The 14,253-nt window shown below is 39.2% G+C and overlaps 1 protein-coding gene across 3 annotated transcripts in view; it reads right to left on the reverse strand.

The window, feature by feature from the left end:
• grid1a (glutamate receptor, ionotropic, delta 1a) overlaps positions 1–14,253 on the reverse strand; it is a 289,273-nt gene that overhangs the window by 175,535 nt on the left and 99,485 nt on the right. The gene's annotated exons all lie outside the window — the stretch shown is intronic.

Here is a 14,253-nt window from a genome sequence, read left to right on the forward strand (position 1 = left end):
CATTGTCAATAAAAAGAGTCATAATTGCTATGACAAACTTTGAAGGGGAAAAAAGTCCATGGCGACATGTGGAAAGACATGGATGAGGAATGCCTGGATGCTTATATTGGTGTTCTTCTTCTTGCTGGAGTGTACAGATCCTGCAATGAATCCACTGATCTCTGGTCTTTGGGATGCATCGACAGGCAGAAATATTTTCTGGGCAACAATGTCACTTTCGACCTTTCGAATGATATCACGAGTCCTCAGATTAGACAAAAGGGATACCAGAGCAAGATCTGACAAGCTTGCCCCATCAGGGATGTCAGGGAGAAATGGGTGAAGCTCCTTCCACTGATGTTCAACCCAGGACCAGAGGTGACAGTGGATGAACGTCCCGTTCTCCCTTTCCCAGAAAAATGCCCCTTCCGGCTATACATACCCAGTAAGCCAGGGAAGTACGGCATAAAAATCTGGGCAGCCTGCGATGCCTAAAACAGCTACAGATTTACACAGGCAAAGCTGCGAGTGGCATCCCTGAGAAGAACCAAGGAAAACATGTCGTCCTTGATTTGAATACTGGCCTGCAGGGTCACAATATCACTTGTGACAATTTTTTAAAGTTCTATTGCTGAAAAAATACTTTTGTTCCATTTCCTTGAGGTAAATGTATATGGGTCGAAATTGACCCATAAAACCATAGATGTTATTATAGTTAATAATATTAAAATGAAAAAATAAATGAAACAAATTTATTTAAGAGACGTGTTCTAATACCCCTCAGTAATAGCCAGGTAACACAATAACCTTTTATTTATCCATATGATTCTCTTGAGGCTCATTTGACCAGTTTTTTAAATTGAAATCAAGGGCTATACTGACAAAAAAAGTCTCATAGTTCCCACACCAAAAATATTAAAACCAATATTTTCATGGATAAGGAAGCCTAACAATGTAACCAAGAGATGAGAAACAAATTGGATGATGGATAATTGCTTTTAGTGTATTTTAGAGATGATTTAAAACACGGGTCAAAACCGACCCGTTAACATTGGAGATGGTAACAGAAAGCTAACACCAGACAAAGGTTAAGCTGCTTTTCAATTTAACATCCAAACTTAAGCTTGAACCACTTGCAATCATTTTGGCTGACTTTTCCATCTTATAATACAAAAATGTGCCTCTTTTTGAATAATTGGGTAAATTGATGCTGCTACTCATTTCCTATCTTCTCTTTTGTTCATTTGATTATTTCTGATTTCATTTAAATAGTCAGTGATCATCTAGGTGAAGCTTTTCTGGCCACTCTCAAAACTGGCGGGCACATCTAGTTTGTGTAAACCTTTTTCTCTGAGGTAGTAGCTTTTAAATTAGTACACACTCCCCCACACACACACACACACACACACTTTCTAGAAGTAACATATATAATCTTAGCTCTTCTGAGCCACAATTATTCTGTTTATAACTAATATACTCACCTTCAATAATTTATTACCCATCATTTATTTTGAACGTGTGAAACTACAAAAAACACTTGTTCATGAGCATGCTCCTCAAACATATACTTGTTTACAACCCTGGCCATAATTAAAATCTCAATCATGCGCATGTTTCTCCTTTTGGCTGTTTCTCCCCCCAAGCACAAAGCCAGAGCACAATAGTGTTAAAAAAAACAAACTGGTTCTTGCTTCCTGTGAACAGCAAGCTTTGAAGCAATTAATTAACATTTCAAATGTTGTGACGCACATTGTTACAACGTTGTTTCAGAGTTCTGCGAAGAGTCCATGCATTATCCATGACTACTTTTGGCAGGTCACCCAGGGAAGGGGAAATGCTCCCCCAACTTTGGAGAAGCATTTCAAACAAACGTCTCTGAATGTGTACTTTTACACATTCTCCTTCATGCATCCGCACCGGCGGCTATCAATTCCCCATTACTGTGCAAACCTTAGTGTCAGGAACCGCATGAGATGACTAGGAGGAGAGCAATCTGTAAAAAGCCATAGCAATATTTGTTGCTTTAAGCCTACCTGTACACTTAAGACACTCAAGTCTCTATAACACCGGTTTCTGAGGAAATGAAACACTTGTATGTTATCCAAAGATATCCCACTGATACGCATATCTAGCATTGTTGATATGAATTTCCATTGTTGGTCCAGAGATGAACACATCACGTGTATCTACTTTGTAGAAACACAAAATGGCAGTGTTTTATTCTGGCAGGAGAGACATCACGTTATTTCTCGGATTGCCTCCTCTGTCATCATTTGTGGTGTCAAACCACTTTCCTCTATTCTGAATGCTTTCTTTGGGACTGCTTCGTAACTGCACTTTGAGGTTTCTGAGTTAGTGCTTCTTCTAACTGCTTCATGAGCTTTTTTTTTTTTTGTTATTACTGTTTATATCTTTACGGCCTCTTCCCTCGTCCGTCACTTGGACTGGTGATACGTTGCTCAGCCTATTTGGACCTTGCTATTTTTGCTCTTATCAGCAAGTCTCATCACGCCGCTTTTAAAATGGGTGGCCTGAGATTAAGTGCTCTTCGCTGTCTCCTCCGAGCCCTGTCACTCCACTGTTCAATTAGGTCGTGCGGGGCACAGATCCAGAACCCGTTTAGCTTCTCTTCCAGAGGCCCTTCAAAACACCTTGACCGTGACCTTCACATTTGGTTGTCTAGCCTAGAGAAAATTAAGCAGCTCACCCACACACAAACCCACACACATGCACACAGTTGATTAATCACAATTAGTGTGCAATTATGTCCTAATAACATGTCAGCATCTGTGTTTAGTGTGCTTGTGGAGGAGCTTTTTCCCTCCCTTTTTCCTTGCCTTACTGCCTCTCAGTTTTTCAGTTTGTTTGCATCCTGTAATTGCTGCAAGCCACAGTGCCCTTTCTGCCACTTCTCTCTACAGCATGTGACCACTACTGATGAACTTAAATGTCTTTACAGTGGCCAAGCATCTTAGTTCTGTACATTTGCAGCATCCTGATCAATAACTAATACAACAACAAAACATATACATACATACATACAGCAAAAACAGTTTATCCGTCTTTGCCATTCAATATTAATCAACAAAAACAAACCCTGGAAATCTCTTTCAAAGCTTCACTAATTAAGCTTAGACAGAATAATTATGTACCATATGTAAAAGCCAATAATGTGCCGATGTAAGAATGAATGAGTGAGTATTTAGTGCACCTGGGATGTTTTGTAAAGCACTAACCTGATTGGGAAGAGACTTTTGCTGAAGGTTTGAAATAAGAGCCTAATAAGAACCACCGCAGCCTGAATCCTTAACACAGTTTACAGGAGACACAGATCACGTGTTTCTTTTCTCTACCCTTCTGTGCAGATATAAAGTTTCCAAATTAAAGTCAAACAATGTGTCTGAGGTTTAACTGCTGACTTTCAGCTTAACTATCTATTTTATCCGAGCAATTACAGTAAAGCCTAACCCTTTACTGTGACTCAGCTCGGATTTTGCAAAAGAGCCAAAAGCAACCTTTAATTTTTCTTGACAGGTATTCATCACACCTTTGTTCAAATAAATTCAATTTGCCCTGAGATTTTATTATCTAATAGTATGATAACTGATGTTGCGATGTATATGGATGGGTGGATGTATATGCGTCAGTCTTCTTTCAGCAGAAACTTGTCTTATCACCGTGAAGGCAAAAATAAGCATGCTTTTTCAGCCGCTGGGGAATGATTTAAAATTTTAAAGGGCACGATCCAAAAGTACAAGGTGTTTTCTTACTGCTGCCGAACATTTTGGCACCTGAATGTCAGTCCCACAAAACATCTAATTCGAATGTGAACAATATGCCCTGAATTTGCATTCAATAAAAACCTGTAATGCCCTTTAGCTCCATTATTCCTTTTTAGTTAATTCAATTCATAATCTTTCATCAGCGGTCAAGACAAGGGGAATTTGTGTCAGATCAAAGACCTTGAATCCATGTCCAAAGGCAAAGACTTGGAGGCCACGACTGTGGCAGAGCGAATCTTGGACATTTCACACGTGATTTTTGTTACTTTTTTTTTTCTTTTTGACTATCTAACATCTTAGCTGCCAGCTTTACTAATATCACTGCTGTGTGCCAACGGCAGTTAGAGTTGCCAATAACGATTCGCACCATCACAGTTGAACTAGACACCTCTGACTTTAAAAAGATGTTCATCCATCAGTGCCATCTAAAAAAAAGCTCACATACGATGGTTTTAACTTCTCCATCACATATGATGCGCTTATCACTAGATGTGCCTAATATATTGGCAGTATGGCTGTAACAATAACAGCATTACAGCATTCATGTGGTTTCTACTGCAGCTCCTTACCATTTACACTATTTATTCTAGTAGGAAACTGCAGATTTGTCATGTGAAACAAGTAGTTCATATGCTAAAGAAATTACTCTTGAGGAGGGTGGGTTTATTTACTTATCCATTTATCTTATGATGATGGGGAATGTATGGCAGGACGTGCAGACCCTTCTCTGTCATGTCCATTACTTTTTTTTTTTTTTTTTACATGAGAGCAGGACTGCTTGCACTCACAGAATCCACACAAACACACTGCAGAGCAGAGGACTAGGCAGTGCAAACCGTTCCCTCTTTTCACTGTATTTCACACACTAAATCTCATTATCTGACTTCGCAACAACACACTCCATGGTGTGTGTTGTTGCAAATTGTGTATGAGCTGCCAAAACACCCGCTGAGCAGAAAAACTTTACAACAATGCACCTTCTACAGTCAAGTTTGCCACCAGCTCATCGCGTTCTCTTCTCAGATGTCGGCAAGTGTCTGGCAGGGACTATGCCCACGTAAGCAGCATCATCTCACACATGATCAGCGATTATCTAGAAGTCGCTCTTGTGTGAAGAGTGAAAGAATGAGAGATACACTCTAATATGAGAATTCACAATTTGAAATAGTAACACTGCAAAATTAAAACATAAATGAAACTACCAGTAATAATGGGCATCCATGAATATACTTGAGCAGTTAGTCGCTGTAATTAGATTTAGGGGAAGGCCTTGTTGTTTATGGCAGCGATGGCGAGTATTCTAAATGCGGATGTTTATTTTCTTAATTAATACCTCAATAAACAAAGGTTATTATTGTCTTGTTGTATTATGCTGCAAATGATAGCAGAAATAATTGTACATTGTTATATGCCCAGCAGTTCCATATTAATGCACTTGTATGCACTAGGTCCTATTACATTTCTATTTCCGCATTAATCTATTGTTAGAAAGTACTGCGTCAACATGAATTACCATAATGCATAATGCATAGTTTATTTGGTTTGCAATTTGTTCCAAGAAAACTACCTACACCAATATTTTATATTATTAAGAGTCAATGCATTTTAATATTTCAAACTTTTACGAGGCACTATATTGCAACTCTTACAACAGAATGAAGACTGGACACGAAATCAATGAACACATGCAAGCGTTTGGCAGAGAAGGCTGAGCCTCGGAATGAGCTGGTGTTTGAAGGAGAGGATGAAGCCTGGAGGTGAGTGACAGTTCACATCAGACCGGTCCTCTCTGAGTCACACTGCCCTTGAGTGGTTCCTCAAAGACGGCAGCTTTTGCAACTTTTCACCTGAGAAGCAAATGCGACTGAAGAAACAGCATGACGGCTCAAACTCACTGCAGCTACTCTGCTAACCCAACTCATAAAAGAGCATATTCGTTACTCTCTGAGTCAAACTCCATGTGGATTCGGTGATTTTTGCAATCACGATTATTGATGCTGATATTCTGAACCAGGGGGAAACAGTGTATTCAAAATCTTATGAGTCGTTCAAGATTTAGATTAACTTTCCCATCTTTTGTTTAAAAACCAATTCTAAGTATTAGTCGTTAAGCATTAGCAGTGTGAAGTTTAAACATTGAATATATAATTACGAAACTGCTGAGCTGGCTTAGCCGTCTCTGAACTCACTGATGCATGAGTTCTCCTTAATCTGCCTTAGTTAGTTGATCATTTTGTTTTGATATGGCATATGTTTGGCAGGCCATGAAAAAAAGAGACATTTTTTATTACAGCAGACAAATGAAGAGCACCTGGGGTGATAATTAAATCTTAATGTCACAAGTAATTGATAACATAGATTAATCCAGCTACATTAACATATACTAAACAGTTGAATTTAATTAATTTAACAATTTGCCAATTATCCACGCTGCCAATTACATTTCTGTAACAAAACTAATCAATCAGTGATCACCTACTGTTTTAGTACTGCTTGGGAAAAACACTTATTTTGGTCAAACCATAAATAATTTTGCCAAAAACAACATGACCAAAATCAAAACTTTTGAATGGTTACTGATACATGTATAGTATGCAAAATCGTGTATCGAGCTTCGAATATTGTAAGGCTCTTCTAGGAAATCTTGGCACTAGATGGGCTCCGTAAGAAATGTACTCAATCGCTCATTAGGGAAAATGAGCAATCACTTATCAATGAATTAGTTTTTCTATTTTATGAATATGACAATATAGATTTTAATGGCTGAAAATGCTGTAAAACTCAATGTAATGATATTATTTCCATCAATAAGACATAAACCATGTTGTTTAAAAAAGTAAAAAAGAAATGAACAAAGAAAACAGATAAAAGTTAAACTTCTTCACAATCAAATCCAAAAACCAACTACAAAATAAAATAAATCCATCCCACTGATTCTTGCTGAGAAAAACGAGCATGTCAGTATGTTCAGGTGTGATTCACAAACACAGCATAGAGACCATCAGTCCGGCGGCGGGAGACACTCTGGCTGCTTCCACCAGTGTTGCAGGGATGCAGAGATACTGATGCACGAACTTCACCGGCCTGGAGAACCTCACTCTAGTCACTTTCCAACACTGCAGGATAACAATTAAGAGGTGGGGAGTCTCTCTTAAGAAGTTTGGAACTTCTGTTTCGATGACAGTGTCCTGTTGTGTGGATTACTGTTCCCCGAGGACTTGCACCAGAGCTGATGGAGCTCTGGTGCATCAGCACAGTTAAACCGGCCACATCTCCCGCAGCCTGTGACATTGCCGTCTGGCAATGGCATTTCAGCATTTCCAGTGAACATCTTTATTCATAAGATTAAAATGGTCCCACACCAAACTTCAAATTGCTCTCTCCATATTTACTTTGAATTTCTGCGGTCTCCCACTGGTCCTGTTTCGGCAGCAATTCAGATGGACCACAATAAATAGTGATCCCTGTTGATTGCTGCTACCCGGATACATTTTTTCAGGACACAACCTACAACATAACCTTGTTAGATCAAATTCTACATCACCATCACATTCTCAAAAATCCATTATGCATAATCATTAATAAATCATTCCCATTTACTTGGCAAACAGTGTTTCCTCAACAGATGGTTCAGTCAAGCAATAAGAACGGACCACATCACTCAGGCCTAAGACCACTGTCCGGGTCAGCACTGTACTACTCAGTCAGTCATAAAAGTACGTGTGCACAAGGTGTGAGACCAGTTTACATGGAGAGTGTTACCAACAACTATCAGAGTAGGGGTGTCGCTTTCTTAAGGAATCCTTGATGGCTCATCTCTCTAGGAAAGCATACTTTTTACTGTTTCCGTACATGTACTTTACATGCTTCTATCCTAGCATGTAACGTACTATAATGTAAAGTACTAACATACTATGTACTCAATAATGTGTGGATACAATCATGTCCTAAATGTGTCAAAGAAAGTTCTGAAACACTTTCAAACATAACTGTGGCATCATTTCAAAAGGCCTCCCACTAATTCGGATGGACTGTGGTTACTGTCCTTAATGAAGTCAACACTAAACAATATTAATGTGTGTGTGTGTGTGTGTGTGTGTGTGTGTGTGTGTGTGTGTGTGTGTGTGTGTGTGTGTTTGTTTCCCATCAAATTCTAGGTTGTAAATTGATTCTAGCCAGCAGGAGATACAGAGGAAGGGCATTCTTGTGAACTATGTGGCAGCTAGAGCTGTTTCAAGGTTTGTTTACATGTTCTCATAATCTATAAAATCCCTCTCGAAGAAGGACGAATATGGCTGTTTGAACCATGAAGAAAAACAAAAAAAATGCAAGGTGCATAGATGAGGATCAGTGAAAATAGACTTTACGTTTGAAGTGGGGTGTTACACCAATGTCTCGTTGTCATGTACATGAATGAGCATGCTGGCTACACAAATATGGAGAAGCATGATCGCTGAAAATTTACAAGTATGACTAAAGGAACTGCATAACTTGTTTCTTGGAAATTCATCTTGGTGTCTTAATCATGAAGATCAGGAGTGCATTATATAGTGCGTCATAAGAGCTGCTTTTCATCCCGCCACGGCTGATGAGCAGAGCTAATTAGCAAGCTCCAGGATGGTTCCAGGGTTTATGTTATGTTACACCAATCTTGTCAGGACAGATTAGACCAATACAGAGGGGAAAGGGGTATAAACAGGCAAATGAACAAGGGAAATAAAGAAACAGAGTCCTCGTCGTGACACTCAGAGCTCAGGAAAAATGCTGCAATCCTGTCAGGATACATTAGGCATTAAATGATTTCAGTCAGGCATCTCACACTTCACTTTATTATTGAGTAACCAGACCTGAGTTTTGGCATTTAGACTCAGTTCAAGCATTATTTACGCTTGTCATTGGCTTACGTAGAGAGATGGGGGGTGGTGTACTTAACTAAATCCCCGTCCATGGAAGTAGAGCCTATAGGTGGAAGCCGGAGGACTGACGTTTAAGACTGACAGTGAGCTTGCCGGGTGACACATCCCTGTATCTCGTACTCATAATTTATGTCTAAGAACAGGATAAAGTCATTGAAATGAACTATGCAGAGGGGTGAATGTAAGCACCGACCGTGCAGAGATTGTCCGTCTGAATGAACTCCCAGTTGCTTCATTGAGTGCATTTTTGGAAAGTCGAAGCATCTGTGGCATAGTTAAGAAAAATTATTATAATGCTCAATGCTTAGGTTACCTCATATTTCTTAATGCTTAACAAAAAATTTCTATCTAGATTTAAAGGAGACCTATTATGGCATTTAATGTATATTTTAAACAGGCCTTGAATGTCTTAAAAACAATCAAAAGTTTGTTTTTTCTACATAAATCAGATTTTCAGCCTGTGGGCCATGTCTCTATTTTTATCGCTTCTAACCTCCTTCTCTATGAGGGATTCTGAAGGGCGGGGAGGTTATGGTAATGAAGCTCTGTGCTGATTGGCTGCCTGAATGACGTGTAGCAGGGGAGGGCACAAAGCCTCGCTCTGGCAGAAGAGCAGCCGGCGTACATTAGTAAAGCATGTCCGATGCGATGCAAGCTTCAGCGACAAAATAAATTCCATTGCTTTATTTTTTTTGTATTGGACTGTCCTAACTGGCCGCGAGTTTAACGGTTTCAGTGTGGACAGAGAGCATCCGATGTCACGCAGCTCGACGCGATAGTCGGACGCTCGCATGCAGTTACACGGTGTAAACGACTCCCTGGGATCTTAAAGCCTGAATTACGGTTCTGCGTTAAATCGACGCGTACCCTGCGCCGTAGGCGCTGCGTTGGTGTAACGCGGAACCATAAATCAGCCTTTAGTTACCTGAAGGGGGGAACGGGTCACCTCGTCTTCACACTAATTCACACAGGAAGCTTTAATTGAATTCTAAACAGGTACACCAGTTCTTTACTCCGATTCCTCATCATTTCATTTCTTATGTTACAAGACAAATGAATCATGTTAACTGTAAAGAAATCACAACACTGAATGTTCAAATGTACAAATGGCAACTTTATTGTTAAAAAAAAAAATAACATAAGTTGTATATAAATAACATTTATGCACTATTGCTGGCTCAAGGAAGGACCGTGCATTTCTTCTGAAGGTGTCGTACATAAACAACTTCAGGTGCTTTGCTTGGAAGATCTGAAACCATCGACAGAAAAAATGTATTACTAATAGAGCTCCGGTGTTACCTAACGGGTAACACCGGAGCTAAGCTAAATACTAAGCCCATGCAAAGATCATACTTGTAGACAAATATAAATAACATAAAAAATGAACGTCACTTACCGCTGACTCGTGTGCAGTTGCCGGGTACGTGCTGTTGGCACTGATCCTTTTATGAGGGTAAGTGTCGATGCAATAATTTTTACTGTCCCTCGTTGAAACAGCCATACGATACACGCGCTTCGAAACAATGGCGGAGTTCTTGCCCCGGCGGAGTTAGTTGTGGGTGTGGTTTCATGCAGCTGAGGCCGACCTATGGAAATAATAGCTCCTGTCGTTACGTAAGGATGGGAGCTGAACGGCTTGTAAAAGTCACATGACACTGGAAGGATCTTCTGGGCGGCTGTACAGACACTTCAGAATTTGGTTGCTTTACTCCTTTGTGTTGGCAGGGTGAGGGGAGACCACTTTATATTATGTTAAAGCAAGAAAAAACGTGTTTTTTCATAATAGGTCCCCTTTAAACCTATCTACACATTTTAATCTACATCTAAATTGAAATTCTACAGTGAGCTACATGACAACTAGCTTGACTGTGTGATTTGAACCAGCACACCGCTGTGCTTTTCTTTTTATATAGTAAAACGATCCAAGCAAGCCCAACGTGTCTCACAAGCATCTTCATCATAGCGTAAATAAACGTGCAGCTGGAGAAGACGTGTGCTGCCAGATTTACAGAGCCTGTCATAGTTAAATACACGCTACAAACGTAAACTTCGACCACCAGCCAGATTACAGGCAACGTGCCTTGAGATTTCCCTTCCCGGTTGCGCTCGGGAAAGTAAAAATTACTTTAGCTTGAAGCTTTTAAAATTCATGACTCTCAAAATGTGGACATAGTTTTTTTTGTTAAAAGACCAGTGGGATAATAATGAATTATAATGACCATTATATAGCAATAGGAGTAGGAAACTATTGAAAGCCACTCTAAAGCCGGACATATGAAATAATACAGAGAAAAACATATTACTATTATTATTAGGATATGATTATTTTCTCTCTGTGTGCGTGTATGCATGGGTGTGTGTGTGCGTATGCATGGGTGTGTGTGTGTGTATGGTTGGGTGGGTGTGTATGCATGGGTTGGTGGGGGGTGTTAATTATATTTTGAAATGAAAAACACCCCCAATTTTGTCTTGAACTATTTCTTAATGATATCTTTTCATGCCAGTATTAAATCATTGGGAAATTTTATTGATTCATTGTACAAAACCTCTTTTTTTCTTTCTTTCTTTTTTGTTTATTTATGGGGGTAGGGCAGAGGGTTAAGTATTACATGTAACACATCATAAACAACACAAAAATGTGAAAAACAAAGGTCAAGGTCAAAAATGTGTAAAAAATCTGGCTGAACTTAATAAATAAAATGCAAATAATTGCTCTTCTGAGCATTTATTTGGTAATTTGTTACAATTCCTTCTTCAGTTATTGTTCTCGTGGCTGCTATTACACTTTTTTCTTTTTTTTTTTCATAAAGGCTACAGAGGTCCCATTCAGCACATGCTGATTACTTCATATTCAGGCTGAACATTTATATCTTTCAGAATAATGGAGCTCCTCTTTAACTCTGCTCTTAATTCCCTTCAGTCTTTTGTTTTAGCATGAATGAACACAGCACAGTCGTTATTATTAACTGAGGTGGATCTAAGTCACCTCGGGGATGTGAATTCTGATGAATATGTGACAGTATGTGTCATCAAAATTTATGGGATCACCATAACGAGCCATAGGACTTAGTGTATATCCAAAAATGTCAGCACATTTTAATTTAACACAACAACATGAAAAAAGGTTCTTAAACCAGAGAAATGCTTGATGGCTAAATAAATGGGTTCAATGAATGGGAAATGTAATTATCACAGGAAGAGTAGCTGTTTTGAAGCTTGGGAAGAGAGTACTCAATGTAATGCAGCATCAACCTCAACCTAAGAATGACCTCCGCTCATGAGGAGGTCACATCAACCTTGGGCTGAATAAAAACTCAAATGCATACATGGAGACTTGAGTACAACTCCACTGCAGCTGCTGAACAACATCCAACAATGATGGGCAGGTTAATGCTCTGAAGAGACTGCAGAGGAGAGCAAATGATGCGGCACGGTGTACATCTGACCTTCAGTGTAGACTTCTTTAACTGAGTCAAAGAGGGACATTAGATCTGTTGTAATTTTAACCCAGACTGCTGTGGGGACAGTGTGACAAATGCGGTAAAGGTAAATATCAATGTTTCTTTAATGACATGTATGAATGGGGATAAAAAAAAAAGTATAAATTGCAAGTCTACACAGCGTTTACCATTAAAATAACAGAACTCGCAATAGAACTTGCATGAAAAGCAAGATTTCTTTCAAGGAACAACTGCAGATTAACATTTATTAAACATAGCACAAAAGGAAAGGAAATGTATGTTTGGTTGATTATTCCTTTGTTGTAACAATGCTTCTTGGCAATAAATCTTATACCGTTGGAAACCCCTTTTATTTCCATTTTCAATGGCCACATTTGTAAGGAACATGCATTTGTGGGATGAGGAGCAGAGCTGAGTATGTGGGTTGCACCCATGAAAGGTTTGGCATTGGTAGAGAAGATTTGGCAAACAACTTAGTTTGCTGTTTCTACCGACTCGTTTGGAGCTCCTGGTACCCCCAGTTGCTGCCAATCAGGTAGCAATCAGACGCTTAGGTACCGTAGGCTGTCGTCTACAGATTTGCAGTCGAGGTTTGCAGGACAATATGTTCGACGGCTCTCTGCCCAGACAATCTGGAAGAGACTGCACGCAGCCAATCTCCGGTCTCATAGGACTGCCAGGAGGCCTGCGATGACTGCCCTTCACCACCAGGCCTGTTTGCACTGGTGTCGGCCACACGTGCAATGGACCCTGAACATATGGAGGGACGTCATGAAATAAATATAAATATATATATATATATATATATATATATATATATATATATATATATATATATATATATAAAATCCTCTTATTATTACATAAAATATGGTACACCCACTTTTAGTCGGGGTCTTGTAATACAGTTTAACAGAATAAGCATTTATGAGGAGAAAAAATATAATTCTTTAAAAAATTACCTACTCTGTCCACCACATCAAAAAATGCTCAGATAATGAGAGAGGGAGATAAAAATTAAAAAATTAAAAATATATATAGACATCTATTAACCTTATTCGAACACAACAGAGGCTTTAGTACAAATAAAAACCAAACCTATAAAATGATCCCCAGTAAAACACTTTCAACCAAACCTGAACGCAGAATTATTCAAAGTAATGTTGTCTGTCAGGCTGCTGAATTCTCTCCCTTTGGCTTGGTGCACCTGATAAAAGGGCAATTTCAACTCAACTGAACATCTCTGTGTGAAGATGACAACTGCAGAAGACACGTTTTTGTGGGGGGTTTTTTTTTACAAGCTGACAGGATTTCATGAAGTCTTACTGAAAGGTCAATGACATGCTTTTGTCAGAAGGCCACACTGTTACAGTAGCACTGCATTCTCCTCAGTCCTGTCTTCTAATCTTTATTTTACAGCAAACACAGTTTAAAAAAAGACAAGACAAAAAACACTTAAAAAAAAAACTATCACAACCCCTATTTCTCTGTCTTTATTCAAAGATCCTTGATCAAATAGATTCTCTGATCAAAGCTTCTCGACGCCTTGCATCTCACCTATGTGAGAGGTAGATTTTCCTGACAGGTAGAGACTTTGGGGACGTCAGGAGCACCCTGAACCCACTGTGTCAAAGCTGTGCTGTTCTTTCTTGAAGTCTTGCAAAAATAGTTTGGGGTGTTTAAGTGACGCTGCTTTCATGTGAGGCAAATGAAAACAAACGCAACTAAACTTATTTGGATCCAAGTGGCAAGGGTTCTCTGTAAAAGTGGCCCCAGACCCAGAGATGGAGTTCTACATGTAAGAGAGGCGGAGGGTGTAGTCCACATGGTTGTACTAGTGTGTATTTAGTTTTTCTTCAGTTATTTTTTAATTATTTGTGGTATTAACTGAACCTATCTGTAATGAAGCTCTTGGTGGTTCAGGAAAAGTAGTCAACGATATGGGGTGTCTAGTCAGGACACGGGAGGCAGGAATAACCTTTAGACGGTTTATTGCGGCTTTATGGCATAGAACAGATGCACAGGCAACTTCACTCTGTATCAGTGTGGGGTTCTAAATGAAAGAATAAGGGAAATAAACATTATAATACTAAATAGACTATAGACTCTACTGTT

Source organism: Cololabis saira, chromosome 17 (assembly GCF_033807715.1).
Source record: "Cololabis saira isolate AMF1-May2022 chromosome 17, fColSai1.1, whole genome shotgun sequence".
NCBI lineage: Eukaryota > Metazoa > Chordata > Actinopteri > Beloniformes > Belonidae > Cololabis > Cololabis saira.